Consider the following 23,726-nt stretch of genomic DNA (forward strand, 5'->3'; position numbering starts at 1 on the left):
CCCTCTTAGCGCTCCGAATCTCCACTTGCATTTTCTACAAAAAGAGTGTTTCATAACTGCTCAATCAAAAATATGTTTTATCTCTGTTAACTGAATTTACAGATCAGAAATAAGTTTCACAGAATGCATCTGTGTAGTTTTTCTTTGAAGATATTCTTTTTCAAAATGTAGGCCTCTTAGCGCTTAGCATGTCCAATTGCAGTTTCTACAGAAAGAGTTTTTCAGAACGGCTCAATCAAAAGTAAGGTTCAACTCTGTTAGTTGAATGCACAGAATAGAAAGAATTTTCACAGAATGCTACTGTGTAGTTTATATTTGAATATATTCCTTTTTCCACTATTACCCTCTTAGCGCTCCGAATGTCCACTTGCATTTTCTACAGAAAGAGTGTTCAGAACTGCGCAATCAAAAGTATGGTTTAACTCTGTTAGCTTAATGAACATATCAGAAATAAGTTTCACACAATGCTTCTGTGTAGTTTTTATTTGAAGATATTATTTTTCCCAATATAGGCCTCTTAGCGCTCAGAATGTCCAATTGCAGTTTCTACAGAAAGAGTGTTTCAGAAAGGCTCAATCAAAAGTAAGGCTCAACTCTGTTAGTTGAATGCACAGAACAGAAAGAAGTTTCATACAATGCTTCTGTGTAGTTTATATTTGAACATATTCTTTTTTCCACTATTACCCACTTAGCACTACGAATGTCCAGTTTCATTTTCTACAGACAGAGTGTTTCAAAACTGCTCAATCAAAAGTATGGTTTAACTCTGTTAGCTGAATGCTCAGATCAGAAAGAAGTTTCACAGAATGCTTCTGTGTAGTTTATATTTGAATATATTCCTTTTTCCACTACTACTCTCTTAGCGCTCAAAATGTCCAGTTGCATTTTCTACAGAAAGAGTGTTCAGATCTGCTCAATCAAAAGTATGGTTTAACTCTGTTAGCTGAATGCACAGATCAGAAAGAAGTTTCACAGAATGATTCTGTGTAGTTTATATTTGGAGACATTCCTTTTTCCACTATTACCCTCTTAGCGCTCCGAATCTCCACTTGCATTTTCTACAGAAAGAGTGTTTCAGAACGGCTCAATCAAAACTAAGGTTCAACTCTTTTAGTTGAACAAACAGAACAGAAAGAAGTTTCACACAATTCTTCTGTGTAGTTTTTATTTGTAGACATTCTTTTTCCCAACATAGGCCTCTTAGCGCTCAGAATGTCCAATTGCAGTTTCTACAGAAAGAGTGTTTCAGAACGGCTCAATCAAAAGTATGGTTCAACTCTGTTAGTTGAATGCACAGAACAGAAAGAAGTTTCATACAATGCTTCTGTGTAGTTTATATTTGAACATATTCTTTTTTCCACTATTACCCACTTAGCGCTACGAATGTCCAGTTGCATTTTCTACAGACAGAGTGTTTCAAAACTGCTCAATCAAAAGTATGGTTTAACTCTGTTAGCTGAATGCTCACATCAGAAAGAAGTTTCACAGAATGCTTCTGTGTAGTTTATATTTGAATATATTCCTTTTTCCACTACTACGCTCTTAGCGCTCCAAATGTCCAGTTGCATTTTCTACAGAAAGAGTGTTCAGATCTGCTCAATCAAAAGTATGGTTTAACTCTGTTAGCTGAATGCACAGATCAGAAAGAAGTTTCACCGAATGATTCTGTGTAGTTTATATTTGAAGACATTCCTTTTTCCACTATTACCCTCTTAGCGCTCCGAATCTCCACTTGCATTTTCTACAAAAAGAGTGTTTCATAACTGCTCAATCAAAAATATGTTTTATCTCTGTTAACTGAATTTACAGATCAGAAATAAGTTGCACAGAATGCATCTGTGTAGTTTTTATTTGAAGATATTCTTTTTCCAAATGTAGGCCTCTTAGCGCTTAGCATGTCCAATTGCAGTTTCTACAGAAAGAGTGTTTCAGAACGGCTCAATCAAAAGTAAGGTTCAACTCTGTTAGTTGAATGCACAGAACAGAAAGAATTTTCAGAGAATGCTACTGTGTAGTTTATATTTGAATATATTCCTTTTTCCACTATTACCCTCTTAGCGCTCCGAATCTCCATTGCATTTTCTACAGAAAGAGTGTTTCAGAACGGCTCAATCAAAACTAAGGTTCAACTCTTTTAGTTGAACAAACAGAACAGAAAGAAGTTTCACACAATTCTTCTGTGTAGTTTTTATTTGTAGACATTCTTTTTCCCAATATAGGCCTCTTAGCGCTCAGAATGTCCAATTGCAGTTTCTACAGAAAGAGTGTTTCAGAACGGCTCAATCAAAAGTAAGGTTCAACTCTGTTAGTTGAATGCACAGAACAGAAAGAAGTTTCATACAATGCTTCTGTGTAGTTTATATTTGAACATATTCTTTTTTCCACTATTACCCACTTAGCGCTACGAATGTCCAGTTGCATTTTCTACAGACAGAGTGTTTCAAAACTGCTCAATCAAAGGTATGGTTTAACTCTGTTAGCTGAATGCTCAGATCAGAAAGAAGTTTGACAGAATGCTTCTGTGTAGTTTATATTTGAATATATTCCTTTTTCCACTACTACGCTCTTAGCGCTCCAAATGTCCAGTTGCATTTTCTACAGAAAGAGTGTTCAGATCTGCTCAATCAAAAGTATGGTTTAACTCTGTTAGCTGAATGCACAGATCAGAAAGAAGTTTCACCGAATGATTCTGTGTAGTTTATATTTGGAGACATTCCTTTTTCCACTATTACTCTCTTAGCGCTCCGAATCTCCACTTGCATTTTCTACAGAAAGAGTGTTTCAGAACGGCTCAATCAAAACTAAGGTTCAACTCTTTTAATTGAACAAACAGAACAGAAAGGAGTTTCACACAATTCTTCTGTGTAGTTTTTATTTGTAGACATTCTTTTTCCCAACATAGGCCTCTTAGCGCTCAGAATGTCCAATTGCAGTTTCTACAGAAAGAGTGTTTCAGAACGGCTCAATCAAAAGTAAGGTTCAACTCTGTTAGTTGAATGCACAGAACAGAAAGAAGTTTCATACAATGCTTCTGTGTAGTTTATATTTGAACATATTCTTTTTTCCACTATTACCCACTTAGCGCTACGAATGTCCAGTTGCATTTTCTACAGACAGAGTGTTTCAAAACTGCTCAATCAAAAGTATGGTTTAACTCTGTTAGCTGAATGCTCAGATCAGAAAGAAGTTTCACAGAATGCTTCTGTGTAGTTTATATTTGAATATATTCCTTTTTCCACTACTACGCTCTTAGCGCTCCAAATGTCCAGTTGCATTTTCTACAGAAAGAGTGTTCAGATCTGCTCAATCAAAAGTATGGTTTAACTCTGTTAGCTGAATGCACAGATCAGAAAGAAGTTTCACCGAATGATTCTGTGTAGTTTATATTTGAAGACATTCCTTTTTCCACTATTACCCTCTTAGCGCTCCGAATCTCCACTTGCATTTTCTACAAAAAGAGTGTTTCATAACTGCTCAATCAAAAATATGTTTTATCTCTGTTAACTGAATTTACAGATCAGAAATAAGTTTCACAGAATGCATCTGTGTACTTTTTATTTGAAGATATTCTTTTTCCCAATGTAGGCCTCTTAGCGCTTAGCATGTCCAATTGCAGTTTCTACAGAAAGAGTGTTTCAGAACGGCTCAATCAAAAGTAAGGTTCAACTCTGTTAGTTGAATGCACAGAACAGAAAGAATTTTCACAGAATGCTACTGTGTAGTTTATATTTGAATATATTCCTTTTTCCACTATTACCCTCTTAGCGCTCCGAATGTCCACTTGCATTTTCTACAGAAAGAGTGTTCAGAACTGCGCAATCAAAAGTATGGTTTAACTCTGTTAGCTTAATGAACATATCAGAAATAAGTTTCACACAATGCTTCTGTGTAGTTTTTATTTGAAGATATTATTTTTCCCAATATAGGCCTCTTAGCGCTCAGAATGTCCAATTGCAGTTTCTACAGAAAGAGTGTTTCAGAAAGGCTCAATGAAAAGTAAGGTTCAACTCTGTAGGTTGAATGCACAGAACAGAAAGAAGTTTCATACAATGCTTCTGTGTAGTTTATATTTGAACATATTCTTTTTTCCACTATTACCCACTTAGCACTACGAATGTCCAGTTGCATTTTCTACAGACAGAGTGTTTCAAAACTGCTCAATCAAAAGTATGGTTTAACTCTGTTAGCTGAATGCTCAGATCAGAAAGAAGTTTCACAGAATGCTTCTGTGTAGTTTATATTTGAATATATTCCTTTTTCCACTACTACTCTCTTAGCGCTCCAAATGTCCAGTTGCATTTTCTACAGAAATAGTGTTCAGATCTGCTCAATCAAAAGTATGGTTTAACTCTGTTAGCTGAATGCACAGATCAGAAAGAAGTTTCACAGAATGATTCTGTGTAGTTTATATTTGGAGACATTCCTTTTTCCACTATTACCCTCTTAGCGCTCCGAATCTCCACTTGCATTTTCTACAGAAAGAGTGTTTCAGAACGGCTCAATCAAAACTAAGGTTCAACTCTTTTAGTTGAACAAACAGAACAGAAGGAAGTTTCACACAATTCTTCTGTGTAGTTTTTATTTGTAGACATTCTTTTTCCCAACATAGGCCTCTTAGCGCTCAGAATGTCCAATTGCAGTTTCTACAGAAAGAGTGTTTCAGAACGGCTCAATCAAAAGTAAGGTTCAACTCTGTTAGTTGAATGCACAGAACAGAAAGAAGTTTCATACAATGCTTCTGTGTAGTTTATATTTGAACATATTCTTTTTTCCACTATAACCCACTTAGCGCTACGAATGTCCAGTTGCATTTTCTACAGACAGAGTGTTTCAAAACTGCTCAATCAAAAGTATGGTTTAACTCTGTTAGCTGAATGCTCAGATCAGAAAGAAGTTTCACAGAATGCTTCTGTGTAGTTTATATTTGAATATATTCCTTTTTCCACTACTACGCTCTTAGCGCTCCAAATGTCCAGTTGCATTTTCTACAGAAAGAGTGTTCAGATCTGCTCAATCAAAAGTATGGTTTAACTCTGTTAGCTGAATGCACAGATCAGAAAGAAGTTTCACCGAATGATTCTGTGTAGTTTATATTTGAAGACATTCCTTTTTCCACTATTACCCTCTTAGCGCTCCGAATCTCCACTTGCATTTTCTACAAAAAGAGTGTTTCATAACTGCTCAATCAAAAATATGTTTTATCTCTGTTAACTGAATTTACAGATCAGAAATAAGTTTCACAGAATGCATCTGTGTAGTTTTTATTTGAAGATATTCTTTTTCCCAATGTAGGCCTCTTAGCGCTTAGCATGTCCAATTGCAGTTTCTACAGAAAGAGTGTTTCAGAACGGCTCAATCAAAAGTAAGGTTCAACTCTGTTAGTTGAATGCACAGAACAGAAAGAATTTTCACAGAATGCTACTGTGTAGTTTATATTTGAATATATTCCTTTTTCCACTATTACCCTCTTAGCGCTCCGAATCTCCATTGCATTTTCTACAGAAAGAGTGTTTCAGAACGGCTCAATCAAAACTAAGTTTCAACTCTTTTAGTTGAACAAACAGAAGAGAAAGAAGTTTCACACAATTCTTCTGTGTAGTTTTTATTTGTAGACATTCTTTTTCCCAATATAGGCCTCTTAGCGCTCAGAATGTCCAATTGCAGTTTCTACAGAAAGAGTGTTTCAGAACGGCTCAATCAAAGTAAGGTTCAACTCTGTTAGTTGAATGCACAGAACAGAAAGAAGTTTCATACAATGCTTCTGTGTAGTTTATATTTCAACATATTCTTTTTTCCACTATTACCCACTTAGCGCTACGAATGTCCAGTTGCATTTTCTACAGACAGAGTGTTTCAAAACTGCTCAATCAAAAGTATGGTTTAACTCTGTTAGCTGAATGCTCAGATCAGAAAGAAGTTTCACAGAATGCTTCTGTGTAGTTTATATTTGAATATATTCCTTTTTCCACTACTACGCTCTTAGCGCTCCAAATGTCCAGTTGCATTTTCTACAGAAATAGTGTTCAGATCTGCTCAATCAACAGTATGGTTTAACTCTGTTAGCTGAATGCACAGATCAGAAAGAAGTTTCACCGAATGATTCTGTGTAGTTTATATTTGAAGACATTCCTTTTTCCACTATTACCCTCTTAGCGCTCCGAATCTCCACTTGCATTTTCTACAAAAAGAGTGTTTCATAACTGCTCAATCAAAAATATGTTTTATCTCTGTTAACTGAATTTACAGATCAGAAATAAGTTTCACAGAATGCATCTGTGTAGTTTTTATTTGAAGATATTCTTTTTCACAATGTAGGCCTCTTAGCGCTTAGCATGTCCAATTGCAGTTTCTACAGAAAGAGTGTTTCAGAACGGCTCAATCAAAAGTAAGGTTCAACTCTGTTAGTTGAATGCACAGAACAGAAAGAATTTTCACAGAATGCTACTGTGTAGTTTATATTTGAATATATTCCTTTTTCCACTATTACCCTCTTAGCGCTCCGAATGTCCACTTGCATTTTCTACAGAAAGAGTGTTCAGAACTGCGCAATCAAAAGTATGGTTTAACTCTGTTAGCTTAATGAACATATCAGAAATAAGTTTCACACAATGCTTCTGTGTAGTTTTTATTTGAAGATATTATTTTTCCCAATATAGGCCTCTTAGCGCTCAGAATGTCCAATTGCAGTTTCTACAGAAAGAGTGTTTCAGAAAGGCTCAATCAAAAGTAAGGTTCAACTCTGTAGGTTGAATTCACAGAACAGAAAGAAGTGTCATACACTGCTTCTGTGTAGTTTATATTTGAACATATTCTTTTTTCCACAATTACCCACTTAGCGCTACGAATGTCCAGTTGCATTTTCTACAGACAGAGTGTTTAAAAACTACTCAATCAAAAGTATGGTTTAACTCTGTTAGCTGAATGCTCAGATCAGAAACAAGTTTCATAGAATGCTTCTGTGTAGTTTATATTTGAATATATTCCTTTTTCCACTACTACTCTCTTAGCGCTCCAAATGTCCAGTTGCATTTTCTACAGAAAGAGAGTTCAGATCTGCTCAATCAAAAGTATGGTTTAACTCTGTTAGCTGAATGCACAGATCAGAAAGTAGTTTCACAGAATGATTCTGTGTAGTTTATATTTGGAGACATTCCTTTTTCCACTATTACCCTCTTAGCGCTCCGAATCTCCACTTGCATTTTCTACAGAAAGAGTGTTTCAGAACGGCTCAATCAAAACTAAGGTTCAACTCTTTTAGTTGAACAAACAGAACAGAAAGAAGTTTCACACAATTCTTCTGTGTAGTTTTTATTTGTAGACATTCATTTTCCCTATATAGGCCTCTTAGCGCTCAGAATGTCCAATTGCAGTTTCTACAGAAAGAGTGTTTCAGAATGGCTCAATCAAAAGTAAGGTTCAACTCTGTTAGTTGAATGCACAGAACAGAAAGAAGTTTCATACAATGCTTCTGTGTAGTTTATATTTGAACATATTCTTTTTTCCACTATTACCCACTTAGCTCTACGAATGTCCAGTTGCATTTTCTACAGACAGAGTGTTTCAAAACTGCTCAATCAAAAGTATGGTTTAACTCTGTTAGCTGAATGCTCAGATCAGAAAGAAGTTTCACAGAATGCTTCTGTGTAGTTTATATTTGAATATATTCCTTTTTCCACTACTACGCTCTTAGCCCTCCAAATGTCCAGTTGCATTTTCTACAGAAAGAGTGTTCAGATCTGCTCAATCAAAAGTATGGTTTAACTCTGTTAGCAGAATGCACAGATCAGAAAGAAGTTTCACCGAATGTTTCTGTGTAGTTTATATTTGAAGACATTCCTTTTTCCACTATTACCCTCTTAGCGCTCCGAATCTCCACTTGCATTTTCTACAAAAAGAGTGTTTCATAACTGCTCAATCAAAAATATGTTTTATCTCTGTTAACTGAATTTACAGATCAGAAATAAGTTTCACAGAATGCATCTGTGTAGTTTTTCTTTGAAGATATTCTTTTTCAAAATGTAGGCCTCTTAGCGCTTAGCATGTCCAATTGCAGTTTCTACAGAAAGAGTTTTTCAGAACGGCTCAATCAAAAGTAAGGTTCAACTCTGTTAGTTGAATGCACAGAATAGAAAGAATTTTCACAGAATGCTACTGTGTAGTTTATATTTGAATATATTCCTTTTTCCACTATTACCCTCTTAGCGCTCCGAATGTCCACTTGCATTTTCTACAGAAAGAGTGTTCAGAACTGCGCAATCAAAAGTATGGTTTAACTCTGTTAGCTTAATGAACATATCAGAAATAAGTTTCACACAATGCTTCTGTGTAGTTTTTATTTGAAGATATTATTTTTCCCAATATAGGCCTCTTAGCGCTCAGAATGTCCAATTGCAGTTTCTACAGAAAGAGTGTTTCAGAAAGGCTCAATCAAAAGTAAGGCTCAACTCTGTTAGTTGAATGCACAGAACAGAAAGAAGTTTCATACAATGCTTCTGTGTAGTTTATATTTGAACATATTCTTTTTTCCACTATTACCCACTTAGCACTACGAATGTCCAGTTTCATTTTCTACAGACAGAGTGTTTCAAAACTGCTCAATCAAAAGTATGGTTTAACTCTGTTAGCTGAATGCTCAGATCAGAAAGAAGTTTCACAGAATGCTTCTGTGTAGTTTATATTTGAATATATTCCTTTTTCCACTACTACTCTCTTAGCGCTCAAAATGTCCAGTTGCATTTTCTACAGAAAGAGTGTTCAGATCTGCTCAATCAAAAGTATGGTTTAACTCTGTTAGCTGAATGCACAGATCAGAAAGAAGTTTCACAGAATGATTCTGTGTAGTTTATATTTGGAGACATTCCTTTTTCCACTATTACCCTCTTAGCGCTCCGAATCTCCACTTGCATTTTCTACAGAAAGAGTGTTTCAGAACGGCTCAATCAAAACTAAGGTTCAACTCTTTTAGTTGAACAAACAGAACAGAAAGAAGTTTCACACAATTCTTCTGTGTAGTTTTTATTTGTAGACATTCTTTTTCCCAACATAGGCCTCTTAGCGCTCAGAATGTCCAATTGCAGTTTCTACAGAAAGAGTGTTTCAGAACGGCTCAATCAAAAGTATGGTTCAACTCTGTTAGTTGAATGCACAGAACAGAAAGAAGTTTCATACAATGCTTCTGTGTAGTTTATATTTGAACATATTCTTTTTTCCACTATTACCCACTTAGCGCTACGAATGTCCAGTTGCATTTTCTACAGACAGAGTGTTTCAAAACTGCTCAATCAAAAGTATGGTTTAACTCTGTTAGCTGAATGCTCACATCAGAAAGAAGTTTCACAGAATGCTTCTGTGTAGTTTATATTTGAATATATTCCTTTTTCCACTACTACGCTCTTAGCGCTCCAAATGTCCAGTTGCATTTTCTACAGAAAGAGTGTTCAGATCTGCTCAATCAAAAGTATGGTTTAACTCTGTTAGCTGAATGCACAGATCAGAAAGAAGTTTCACCGAATGATTCTGTGTAGTTTATATTTGAAGACATTCCTTTTTCCACTATTACCCTCTTAGCGCTCCGAATCTCCACTTGCATTTTCTACAAAAAGAGTGTTTCATAACTGCTCAATCAAAAATATGTTTTATCTCTGTTAACTGAATTTACAGATCAGAAATAAGTTGCACAGAATGCATCTGTGTAGTTTTTATTTGAAGATATTCTTTTTCCAAATGTAGGCCTCTTAGCGCTTAGCATGTCCAATTGCAGTTTCTACAGAAAGAGTGTTTCAGAACGGCTCAATCAAAAGTAAGGTTCAACTCTGTTAGTTGAATGCACAGAACAGAAAGAATTTTCAGAGAATGCTACTGTGTAGTTTATATTTGAATATATTCCTTTTTCCACTATTACCCTCTTAGCGCTCCGAATCTCCATTGCATTTTCTACAGAAAGAGTGTTTCAGAACGGCTCAATCAAAACTAAGGTTCAACTCTTTTAGTTGAACAAACAGAACAGAAAGAAGTTTCACACAATTCTTCTGTGTAGTTTTTATTTGTAGACATTCTTTTTCCCAATATAGGCCTCTTAGCGCTCAGAATGTCCAATTGCAGTTTCTACAGAAAGAGTGTTTCAGAACGGCTCAATCAAAAGTAAGGTTCAACTCTGTTAGTTGAATGCACAGAACAGAAAGAAGTTTCATACAATGCTTCTGTGTAGTTTATATTTGAACATATTCTTTTTTCCACTATTACCCACTTAGCGCTACGAATGTCCAGTTGCATTTTCTACAGACAGAGTGTTTCAAAACTGCTCAATCAAAGGTATGGTTTAACTCTGTTAGCTGAATGCTCAGATCAGAAAGAAGTTTGACAGAATGCTTCTGTGTAGTTTATATTTGAATATATTCCTTTTTCCACTACTACGCTCTTAGCGCTCCAAATGTCCAGTTGCATTTTCTACAGAAAGAGTGTTCAGATCTGCTCAATCAAAAGTATGGTTTAACTCTGTTAGCTGAATGCACAGATCAGAAAGAAGTTTCACCGAATGATTCTGTGTAGTTTATATTTGGAGACATTCCTTTTTCCACTATTACTCTCTTAGCGCTCCGAATCTCCACTTGCATTTTCTACAGAAAGAGTGTTTCAGAACGGCTCAATCAAAACTAAGGTTCAACTCTTTTAATTGAACAAACAGAACAGAAAGGAGTTTCACACAATTCTTCTGTGTAGTTTTTATTTGTAGACATTCTTTTTCCCAACATAGGCCTCTTAGCGCTCAGAATGTCCAATTGCAGTTTCTACAGAAAGAGTGTTTCAGAACGGCTCAATCAAAAGTAAGGTTCAACTCTGTTAGTTGAATGCACAGAACAGAAAGAAGTTTCATACAATGCTTCTGTGTAGTTTATATTTGAACATATTCTTTTTTCCACTATTACCCACTTAGCGCTACGAATGTCCAGTTGCATTTTCTACAGACAGAGTGTTTCAAAACTGCTCAATCAAAAGTATGGTTTAACTCTGTTAGCTGAATGCTCAGATCAGAAAGAAGTTTCACAGAATGCTTCTGTGTAGTTTATATTTGAATATATTCCTTTTTCCACTACTACGCTCTTAGCGCTCCAAATGTCCAGTTGCATTTTCTACAGAAAGAGTGTTCAGATCTGCTCAATCAAAAGTATGGTTTAACTCTGTTAGCTGAATGCACAGATCAGAAAGAAGTTTCACCGAATGATTCTGTGTAGTTTATATTTGAAGACATTCCTTTTTCCACTATTACCCTCTTAGCGCTCCGAATCTCCACTTGCATTTTCTACAAAAAGAGTGTTTCATAACTGCTCAATCAAAAATATGTTTTATCTCTGTTAACTGAATTTACAGATCAGAAATAAGTTTCACAGAATGCATCTGTGTACTTTTTATTTGAAGATATTCTTTTTCCCAATGTAGGCCTCTTAGCGCTTAGCATGTCCAATTGCAGTTTCTACAGAAAGAGTGTTTCAGAACGGCTCAATCAAAAGTAAGGTTCAACTCTGTTAGTTGAATGCACAGAACAGAAAGAATTTTCACAGAATGCTACTGTGTAGTTTATATTTGAATATATTCCTTTTTCCACTATTACCCTCTTAGCGCTCCGAATGTCCACTTGCATTTTCTACAGAAAGAGTGTTCAGAACTGCGCAATCAAAAGTATGGTTTAACTCTGTTAGCTTAATGAACATATCAGAAATAAGTTTCACACAATGCTTCTGTGTAGTTTTTATTTGAAGATATTATTTTTCCCAATATAGGCCTCTTAGCGCTCAGAATGTCCAATTGCAGTTTCTACAGAAAGAGTGTTTCAGAAAGGCTCAATGAAAAGTAAGGTTCAACTCTGTAGGTTGAATGCACAGAACAGAAAGAAGTTTCATACAATGCTTCTGTGTAGTTTATATTTGAACATATTCTTTTTTCCACTATTACCCACTTAGCACTACGAATGTCCAGTTGCATTTTCTACAGACAGAGTGTTTCAAAACTGCTCAATCAAAAGTATGGTTTAACTCTGTTAGCTGAATGCTCAGATCAGAAAGAAGTTTCACAGAATGCTTCTGTGTAGTTTATATTTGAATATATTCCTTTTTCCACTACTACTCTCTTAGCGCTCCAAATGTCCAGTTGCATTTTCTACAGAAATAGTGTTCAGATCTGCTCAATCAAAAGTATGGTTTAACTCTGTTAGCTGAATGCACAGATCAGAAAGAAGTTTCACAGAATGATTCTGTGTAGTTTATATTTGGAGACATTCCTTTTTCCACTATTACCCTCTTAGCGCTCCGAATCTCCACTTGCATTTTCTACAGAAAGAGTGTTTCAGAACGGCTCAATCAAAACTAAGGTTCAACTCTTTTAGTTGAACAAACAGAACAGAAGGAAGTTTCACACAATTCTTCTGTGTAGTTTTTATTTGTAGACATTCTTTTTCCCAACATAGGCCTCTTAGCGCTCAGAATGTCCAATTGCAGTTTCTACAGAAAGAGTGTTTCAGAACGGCTCAATCAAAAGTAAGGTTCAACTCTGTTAGTTGAATGCACAGAACAGAAAGAAGTTTCATACAATGCTTCTGTGTAGTTTATATTTGAACATATTCTTTTTTCCACTATAACCCACTTAGCGCTACGAATGTCCAGTTGCATTTTCTACAGACAGAGTGTTTCAAAACTGCTCAATCAAAAGTATGGTTTAACTCTGTTAGCTGAATGCTCAGATCAGAAAGAAGTTTCACAGAATGCTTCTGTGTAGTTTATATTTGAATATATTCCTTTTTCCACTACTACGCTCTTAGCGCTCCAAATGTCCAGTTGCATTTTCTACAGAAAGAGTGTTCAGATCTGCTCAATCAAAAGTATGGTTTAACTCTGTTAGCTGAATGCACAGATCAGAAAGAAGTTTCACCGAATGATTCTGTGTAGTTTATATTTGAAGACATTCCTTTTTCCACTATTACCCTCTTAGCGCTCCGAATCTCCACTTGCATTTTCTACAAAAAGAGTGTTTCATAACTGCTCAATCAAAAATATGTTTTATCTCTGTTAACTGAATTTACAGATCAGAAATAAGTTTCACAGAATGCATCTGTGTAGTTTTTATTTGAAGATATTCTTTTTCCCAATGTAGGCCTCTTAGCGCTTAGCATGTCCAATTGCAGTTTCTACAGAAAGAGTGTTTCAGAACGGCTCAATCAAAAGTAAGGTTCAACTCTGTTAGTTGAATGCACAGAACAGAAAGAATTTTCACAGAATGCTACTGTGTAGTTTATATTTGAATATATTCCTTTTTCCACTATTACCCTCTTAGCGCTCCGAATCTCCATTGCATTTTCTACAGAAAGAGTGTTTCAGAACGGCTCAATCAAAACTAAGTTTCAACTCTTTTAGTTGAACAAACAGAAGAGAAAGAAGTTTCACACAATTCTTCTGTGTAGTTTTTATTTGTAGACATTCTTTTTCCCAATATAGGCCTCTTAGCGCTCAGAATGTCCAATTGCAGTTTCTACAGAAAGAGTGTTTCAGAACGGCTCAATCAAAGTAAGGTTCAACTCTGTTAGTTGAATGCACAGAACAGAAAGAAGTTTCATACAATGCTTCTGTGTAGTTTATATTTCAACATATTCTTTTTTCCACTATTACCCACTTAGCGCTACGAATGTCCAGTTGCATTTTCTACAGACAGAGTGTTTCAAAACTGCTCAATCAAAAGTATGGTTTAACTCTGTTAGCTGAATGCTCAGATCAGAAAGAAGTTTCACAGAATGCTTCTGTGTAGTTTATATTTGAATATATTCCTTTTTCCACTACTACGCTCTTAGCGCTCCAAATGTCCAGTTGCATTTTCTACAGAAATAGTGTTCAGATCTGCTCAATCAACAGTATGGTTTAACTCTGTTAGCTGAATGCACAGATCAGAAAGAAGTTTCACCGAATGATTCTGTGTAGTTTATATTTGAAGACATTCCTTTTTCCACTATTACCCTCTTAGCGCTCCGAATCTCCACTTGCATTTTCTACAAAAAGAGTGTTTCATAACTGCTCAATCAAAAATATGTTTTATCTCTGTTAACTGAATTTACAGATCAGAAATAAGTTTCACAGAATGCATCTGTGTAGTTTTTATTTGAAGATATTCTTTTTCACAATGTAGGCCTCTTAGCGCTTAGCATGTCCAATTGCAGTTTCTACAGAAAGAGTGTTTCAGAACGGCTCAATCAAAAGTAAGGTTCAACTCTGTTAGTTGAATGCACAGAACAGAAAGAATTTTCACAGAATGCTACTGTGTAGTTTATATTTGAATATATTCCTTTTTCCACTATTACCCTCTTAGCGCTCCGAATGTCCACTTGCATTTTCTACAGAAAGAGTGTTCAGAACTGCGCAATCAAAAGTATGGTTTAACTCTGTTAGCTTAATGAACATATCAGAAATAAGTTTCACACAATGCTTCTGTGTAGTTTTTATTTGAAGATATTATTTTTCCCAATATAGGCCTCTTAGCGCTCAGAATGTCCAATTGCAGTTTCTACAGAAAGAGTGTTTCAGAAAGGCTCAATCAAAAGTAAGGTTCAACTCTGTAGGTTGAATTCACAGAACAGAAAGAAGTGTCATACACTGCTTCTGTGTAGTTTATATTTGAACATATTCTTTTTTCCACAATTACCCACTTAGCGCTACGAATGTCCAGTTGCATTTTCTACAGACAGAGTGTTTAAAAACTACTCAATCAAAAGTATGGTTTAACTCTGTTAGCTGAATGCTCAGATCAGAAACAAGTTTCATAGAATGCTTCTGTGTAGTTTATATTTGAATATATTCCTTTTTCCACTACTACTCTCTTAGCGCTCCAAATGTCCAGTTGCATTTTCTACAGAAAGAGAGTTCAGATCTGCTCAATCAAAAGTATGGTTTAACTCTGTTAGCTGAATGCACAGATCAGAAAGTAGTTTCACAGAATGATTCTGTGTAGTTTATATTTGGAGACATTCCTTTTTCCACTATTACCCTCTTAGCGCTCCGAATCTCCACTTGCATTTTCTACAGAAAGAGTGTTTCAGAACGGCTCAATCAAAACTAAGGTTCAACTCTTTTAGTTGAACAAACAGAACAGAAAGAAGTTTCACACAATTCTTCTGTGTAGTTTTTATTTGTAGACATTCATTTTCCCTATATAGGCCTCTTAGCGCTCAGAATGTCCAATTGCAGTTTCTACAGAAAGAGTGTTTCAGAATGGCTCAATCAAAAGTAAGGTTCAACTCTGTTAGTTGAATGCACAGAACAGAAAGAAGTTTCATACAATGCTTCTGTGTAGTTTATATTTGAACATATTCTTTTTTCCACTATTACCCACTTAGCTCTACGAATGTCCAGTTGCATTTTCTACAGACAGAGTGTTTCAAAACTGCTCAATCAAAAGTATGGTTTAACTCTGTTAGCTGAATGCTCAGATCAGAAAGAAGTTTCACAGAATGCTTCTGTGTAGTTTATATTTGAATATATTCCTTTTTCCACTACTACGCTCTTAGCCCTCCAAATGTCCAGTTGCATTTTCTACAGAAAGAGTGTTCAGATCTGCTCAATCAAAAGTATGGTTTAACTCTGTTAGCAGAATGCACAGATCAGAAAGAAGTTTCACCGAATGTTTCTGTGTAGTTTATATTTGAAGACATTCCTTTTTCCACTATTACCCTCTTAGCGCTCCGAATCTCCACTTGCATTTTCTACAAAAAGAGTGTTTCATAACTGCTCAATCAAAAATATGTTTTATCTCTGTTAACTGAATTTACAGATCAGAAATAAGTTTCACAGAATGCATCTGTGTAGTTTTTCTTTGAAGATATTCTTTTTCAAAATGTAGGCCTCTTAGCGCTTAGCATGTCCAATTGCAGTTTCTACAGAAAGAGTTTTTCAGAACGGCTCAATCAAAAGTAAGGTTCAACTCTGTTAGTTGAATGCACAGAATAGAAAGAATTTTCACAGAATGCTACTGTGTAGTTTATATTTGAATATATTCCTTTTTCCACTATTACCCTCTTAGCGCTCCGAATGTCCACTTGCATTTTCTACAGAAAGAGTGTTCAGAACTGCGCAATCAAAAGTATGGTTTAACTCTGTTAGCTTAATGAACATATCAGAAATAAGTTTCACACAATGCTTCTGTGTAGTTTTTATTTGAAGATATTATTTTTCCCAATATAGGCCTCTTAGCGCTCAGAATGTCCAATTGCAGTTTCTACAGAAAGAGTGTTTCAGAAAGGCTCAATCAAAAGTAAGGCTCAACTCTGTTAGTTGAATGCACAGAACAGAAAGAAGTTTCATACAATGCTTCTGTGTAGTTTATATTTGAACATATTCTTTTTTCCACTATTACCCACTTAGCACTACGAATGTCCAGTTTCATTTTCTACAGACAGAGTGTTTCAAAACTGCTCAATCAAAAGTATGGTTTAACTCTGTTAGCTGAATGCTCAGATCAGAAAGAAGTTTCACAGAATGCTTCTGTGTAGTTTATATTTGAATATATTCCTTTTTCCACTACTACTCTCTTAGCGCTCAAAATGTCCAGTTGCATTTTCTACAGAAAGAGTGTTCAGATCTGCTCAATCAAAAGTATGGTTTAACTCTGTTAGCTGAATGCACAGATCAGAAAGAAGTTTCACAGAATGATTCTGTGTAGTTTATATTTGGAGACATTCCTTTTTCCACTATTACCCTCTTAGCGCTCCGAATCTCCACTTGCATTTTCTACAGAAAGAGTGTTTCAGAACGGCTCAATCAAAACTAAGGTTCAACTCTTTTAGTTGAACAAACAGAACAGAAAGAAGTTTCACACAATTCTTCTGTGTAGTTTTTATTTGTAGACATTCTTTTTCCCAACATAGGCCTCTTAGCGCTCAGAATGTCCAATTGCAGTTTCTACAGAAAGAGTGTTTCAGAACGGCTCAATCAAAAGTATGGTTCAACTCTGTTAGTTGAATGCACAGAACAGAAAGAAGTTTCATACAATGCTTCTGTGTAGTTTATATTTGAACATATTCTTTTTTCCACTATTACCCACTTAGCGCTACGAATGTCCAGTTGCATTTTCTACAGACAGAGTGTTTCAAAACTGCTCAATCAAAAGTATGGTTTAACTCTGTTAGCTGAATGCTCACATCAGAAAGAAGTTTCACAGAATGCTTCTGTGTAGTTTATATTTGAATATATTCCTTTTTCCACTACTACGCTCTTAGCGCTCCAAATGTCCAGTTGCATTTTCTACAGAAAGAGTGTTCAGATCTGCTCAATCAAAAGTATGGTTTAACTCTGTTAGCTGAATGCACAGATCAGAAAGAAGTTTCACCGAATGATTCTGTGTAGTTTATATTTGAAGACATTCCTTTTTCCACTATTACCCTCTTAGCGCTCCGAATCTCCACTTGCATTTTCTACAAAAAGAGTGTTTCATAACTGCTCAATCAAAAATATGTTTTATCTCTGTTAACTGAATTTACAGATCAGAAATAAGTTGCACAGAATGCATCTGTGTAGTTTTTATTTGAAGATATTCTTTTTCCAAATGTAGGCCTCTTAGCGCTTAGCATGTCCAATTGCAGTTTCTACAGAAAGAGTGTTTCAGAACGGCTCAATCAAAAGTAAGGTTCAACTCTGTTAGTTGAATGCACAGAACAGAAAGAATTTTCAGAGAATGCTACTGTGTAGTTTATATTTGAATATATTCCTTTTTCCACTATTACCCTCTTAGCGCTCCGAATCTCCATTGCATTTTCTACAGAAAGAGTGTTTCAGAACGGCTCAATCAAAACTAAGGTTCAACTCTTTTAGTTGAACAAACAGAACAGAAAGAAGTTTCACACAATTCTTCTGTGTAGTTTTTATTTGTAGACATTCTTTTTCCCAATATAGGCCTCTTAGCGCTCAGAATGTCCAATTGCAGTTTCTACAGAAAGAGTGTTTCAGAACGGCTCAATCAAAAGTAAGGTTCAACTCTGTTAGTTGAATGCACAGAACAGAAAGAAGTTTCATACAATGCTTCTGTGTAGTTTATATTTGAACATATTCTTTTTTCCACTATTACCCACTTAGCGCTACGAATGTCCAGTTGCATTTTCTACAGACAGAGTGTTTCAAAACTGCTCAATCAAAGGTATGGTTTAACTCTGTTAGCTGAATGCTCAGATCAGAAAGAAGTTTGACAGAATGCTTCTGTGTAGTTTATATTTGAATATATTCCTTTTTCCACTACTACGCTCTTAGCGCTCCAAATGTCCAGTTGCATTTTCTACAGAAAGAGTGTTCAGATCTGCTCAATCAAAAGTATGGTTTAACTCTGTTAGCTGAATGCACAGATCAGAAAGAAGTTTCACCGAATGATTCTGTGTAGTTTATATTTGGAGACATTCCTTTTTCCACTATTACTCTCTTAGCGCTCCGAATCTCCACTTGCATTTTCTACAGAAAGAGTGTTTCAGAACGGCTCAATCAAAACTAAGGTTCAACTCTTTTAATTGAACAAACAGAACAGAAAGGAGTTTCACACAATTCTTCTGTGTAGTTTTTATTTGTAGACATTCTTTTTCCCAACATAGGCCTCTTAGCGCTCAGAATGTCCAATTGCAGTTTCTACAGAAAGAGTGTTTCAGAACGGCTCAATCAAAAGTAAGGTTCAACTCTGTTAGTTGAATGCACAGAACAGAAAGAAGTTTCATACAATGCTTCTGTGTAGTTTATATTTGAACATATTCTTTTTTCCACTATTACCCACTTAGCGCTACGAATGTCCAGTTGCATTTTCTACAGACAGAGTGTTTCAAAACTGCTCAATCAAAAGTATGGTTTAACTCTGTTAGCTGAATGCTCAGATCAGAAAGAAGTTTCACAGAATGCTTCTGTGTAGTTTATATTTGAATATATTCCTTTTTCCACTACTACGCTCTTAGCGCTCCAAATGTCCAGTTGCATTTTCTACAGAAAGAGTGTTCAGATCTGCTCAATCAAAAGTATGGTTTAACTCTGTTAGCTGAATGCACAGATCAGAAAGAAGTTTCACCGAATGATTCTGTGTAGTTTATATTTGAAGACATTCCTTTTTCCACTATTACCCTCTTAGCGCTCCGAATCTCCACTTGCATTTTCTACAAAAAGAGTGTTTCATAACTGCTCAATCAAAAATATGTTTTATCTCTGTTAACTGAATTTACAGATCAGAAATAAGTTTCACAGAATGCATCTGTGTACTTTTTATTTGAAGATATTCTTTTTCCCAATGTAGGCCTCTTAGCGCTTAGCATGTCCAATTGCAGTTTCTACAGAAAGAGTGTTTCAGAACGGCTCAATCAAAAGTAAGGTTCAACTCTGTTAGTTGAATGCACAGAACAGAAAGAATTTTCACAGAATGCTACTGTGTAGTTTATATTTGAATATATTCCTTTTTCCACTATTACCCTCTTAGCGCTCCGAATGTCCACTTGCATTTTCTACAGAAAGAGTGTTCAGAACTGCGCAATCAAAAGTATGGTTTAACTCTGTTAGCTTAATGAACATATCAGAAATAAGTTTCACACAATGCTTCTGTGTAGTTTTTATTTGAAGATATTATTTTTCCCAATATAGGCCTCTTAGCGCTCAGAATGTCCAATTGCAGTTTCTACAGAAAGAGTGTTTCAGAAAGGCTCAATGAAAAGTAAGGTTCAACTCTGTAGGTTGAATGCACAGAACAGAAAGAAGTTTCATACAATGCTTCTGTGTAGTTTATATTTGAACATATTCTTTTTTCCACTATTACCCACTTAGCACTACGAATGTCCAGTTGCATTTTCTACAGACAGAGTGTTTCAAAACTGCTCAATCAAAAGTATGGTTTAACTCTGTTAGCTGAATGCTCAGATCAGAAAGAAGTTTCACAGAATGCTTCTGTGTAGTTTATATTTGAATATATTCCTTTTTCCACTACTACTCTCTTAGCGCTCCAAATGTCCAGTTGCATTTTCTACAGAAATAGTGTTCAGATCTGCTCAATCAAAAGTATGGTTTAACTCTGTTAGCTGAATGCACAGATCAGAAAGAAGTTTCACAGAATGATTCTGTGTAGTTTATATTTGGAGACATTCCTTTTTCCACTATTACCCTCTTAGCGCTCCGAATCTCCACTTGCATTTTCTACAGAAAGAGTGTTTCAGAACGGCTCAATCAAAACTAAGGTTCAACTCTTTTAGTTGAACAAACAGAACAGAAGGAAGTTTCACACAATTCTTCTGTGTAGTTTTTATTTGTAGACATTCTTTTTCCCAACATAGGCCTCTTAGCGCTCAGAATGTCCAATTGCAGTTTCTACAGAAAGAGTGTTTCAGAACGGCTCAATCAAAAGTAAGGTTCAACTCTGTTAGTTGAATGCACAGAACAGAAAGAAGTTTCATACAATGCTTCTGTGTAGTTTATATTTGAACATATTCTTTTTTCCACTATAACCCACTTAGCGCTACGAATGTCCAGTTGCATTTTCTACAGACAGAGTGTTTCAAAACTGCTCAATCAAAAGTATGGTTTAACTCTGTTAGCTGAATGCTCAGATCAGAAAGAAGTTTCACAGAATGCTTCTGTGTAGTTTATATTTGAATATATTCCTTTTTCCACTACTACGCTCTTAGCGCTCCAAATGTCCAGTTGCATTTTCTACAGAAAGAGTGTTCAGATCTGCTCAATCAAAAGTATGGTTTAACTCTGTTAGCTGAATGCACAGATCAGAAAGAAGTTTCACCGAATGATTCTGTGTAGTTTATATTTGAAGACATTCCTTTTTCCACTATTACCCTCTTAGCGCTCCGAATCTCCACTTGCATTTTCTACAAAAAGAGTGTTTCATAACTGCTCAATCAAAAATATGTTTTATCTCTGTTAACTGAATTTACAGATCAGAAATAAGTTTCACAGAATGCATCTGTGTAGTTTTTATTTGAAGATATTCTTTTTCCCAATGTAGGCCTCTTAGCGCTTAGCATGTCCAATTGCAGTTTCTACAGAAAGAGTGTTTCAGAACGGCTCAATCAAAAGTAAGGTTCAACTCTGTTAGTTGAATGCACAGAACAGAAAGAATTTTCACAGAATGCTACTGTGTAGTTTATATTTGAATATATTCCTTTTTCCACTATTACCCTCTTAGCGCTCCGAATCTCCATTGCATTTTCTACAGAAAGAGTGTTTCAGAACGGCTCAATCAAAACTAAGTTTCAACTCTTTTAGTTGAACAAACAGAAGAGAAAGAAGTTTCACACAATTCTTCTGTGTAGTTTTTATTTGTAGACATTCTTTTTCCCAATATAGGCCTCTTAGCGCTCAGAATGTCCAATTGCAGTTTCTACAGAAAGAGTGTTTCAGAACGGCTCAATCAAAGTAAGGTTCAACTCTGTTAGTTGAATGCACAGAACAGAAAGAAGTTTCATACAATGCTTCTGTGTAGTTTATATTTCAACATATTCTTTTTTCCACTATTACCCACTTAGCGCTACGAATGTCCAGTTGCATTTTCTACAGACAGAGTGTTTCAAAACTGCTCAATCAAAAGTATGGTTTAACTCTGTTAGCTGAATGCTCAGATCAGAAAGAAGTTTCACAGAATGCTTCTGTGTAGTTTATATTTGAATATATTCCTTTTTCCACTACTACGCTCTTAGCGCTCCAAATGTCCAGTTGCATTTTCTACAGAAATAGTGTTCAGATCTGCTCAATCAACAGTATGGTTTAACTCTGTTAGCTGAATGCACAGATCAGAAAGAAGTTTCACCGAATGATTCTGTGTAGTTTATATTTGAAGACATTCCTTTTTCCACTATTACCCTCTTAGCGCTCCGAATCTCCACTTGCATTTTCTACAAAAAGAGTGTTTCATAACTGCTCAATCAAAAATATGTTTTATCTCTGTTAACTGAATTTACAGATCAGAAATAAGTTTCACAGAATGCATCTGTGTAGTTTTTATTTGAAGATATTCTTTTTCACAATGTAGGCCTCTTAGCGCTTAGCATGTCCAATTGCAGTTTCTACAGAAAGAGTGTTTCAGAACGGCTCAATCAAAAGTAAGGTTCAACTCTGTTAGTTGAATGCACAGAACAGAAAGAATTTTCACAGAATGCTACTGTGTAGTTTATATTTGAATATATTCCTTTTTCCACTATTACCCTCTTAGCGCTCCGAATGTCCACTTGCATTTTCTACAGAAAGAGTGTTCAGAACTGCGCAATCAAAAGTATGGTTTAACTCTGTTAGCTTAATGAACATATCAGAAATAAGTTTCACACAATGCTTCTGTGTAGTTTTTATTTGAAGATATTATTTTTCCCAATATAGGCCTCTTAGCGCTCAGAATGTCCAATTGCAGTTTCTACAGAAAGAGTGTTTCAGAAAGGCTCAATCAAAAGTAAGGTTCAACTCTGTAGGTTGAATTCACAGAACAGAAAGAAGTGTCATACACTGCTTCTGTGTAGTTTATATTTGAACATATTCTTTTTTCCACAATTACCCACTTAGCGCTACGAATGTCCAGTTGCATTTTCTACAGACAGAGTGTTTAAAAACTACTCAATCAAAAGTATGGTTTAACTCTGTTAGCTGAATGCTCAGATCAGAAACAAGTTTCATAGAATGCTTCTGTGTAGTTTATATTTGAATATATTCCTTTTTCCACTACTACTCTCTTAGCGCTCCAAATGTCCAGTTGCATTTTCTACAGAAAGAGAGTTCAGATCTGCTCAATCAAAAGTATGGTTTAACTCTGTTAGCTGAATGCACAGATCAGAAAGTAGTTTCACAGAATGATTCTGTGTAGTTTATATTTGGAGACATTCCTTTTTCCACTATTACCCTCTTAGCGCTCCGAATCTCCACTTGCATTTTCTACAGAAAGAGTGTTTCAGAACGGCTCAATCAAAACTAAGGTTCAACTCTTTTAGTTGAACAAACAGAACAGAAAGAAGTTTCACACAATTCTTCTGTGTAGTTTTTATTTGTAGACATTCATTTTCCCTATATAGGCCTCTTAGCGCTCAGAATGTCCAATTGCAGTTTCTACAGAAAGAGTGTTTCAGAATGGCTCAATCAAAAGTAAGGTTCAACTCTGTTAGTTGAATGCACAGAACAGAAAGAAGTTTCATACAATGCTTCTGTGTAGTTTATATTTGAACATATTCTTTTTTCCACTATTACCCACTTAGCTCTACGAATGTCCAGTTGCATTTTCTACAGACAGAGTGTTTCAAAACTGCTCAATCAAAAGTATGGTTTAACTCTGTTAGCTGAATGCTCAGATCAGAAAGAAGTTTCACAGAATGCTTCTGTGTAGTTTATATTTGAATATATTCCTTTTTCCACTACTACGCTCTTAGCCCTCCAAATGTCCAGTTGCATTTTCTACAGAAAGAGTGTTCAGATCTGCTCAATCAAAAGTATGGTTTAACTCTGTTAGCAGAATGCACAGATCAGAAAGAAGTTTCACCGAATGTTTCTGTGTAGTTTATATTTGAAGACATTCCTTTTTCCACTATTACCCTCTTAGCGCTCCGAATCTCCACTTGCATTTTCTACAAAAAGAGTGTTTCATAACTGCTCAATCAAAAATATGTTTTATCTCTGTTAACTGAATTTACAGATCAGAAATAAGTTTCACAGAATGCATCTGTGTAGTTTTTCTTTGAAGATATTCTTTTTCAAAATGTAGGC

Source organism: Symphalangus syndactylus, chromosome 6 (genome assembly GCF_028878055.3).
Source record: "Symphalangus syndactylus isolate Jambi chromosome 6, NHGRI_mSymSyn1-v2.1_pri, whole genome shotgun sequence".
Lineage (NCBI taxonomy): Eukaryota > Metazoa > Chordata > Mammalia > Primates > Hylobatidae > Symphalangus > Symphalangus syndactylus.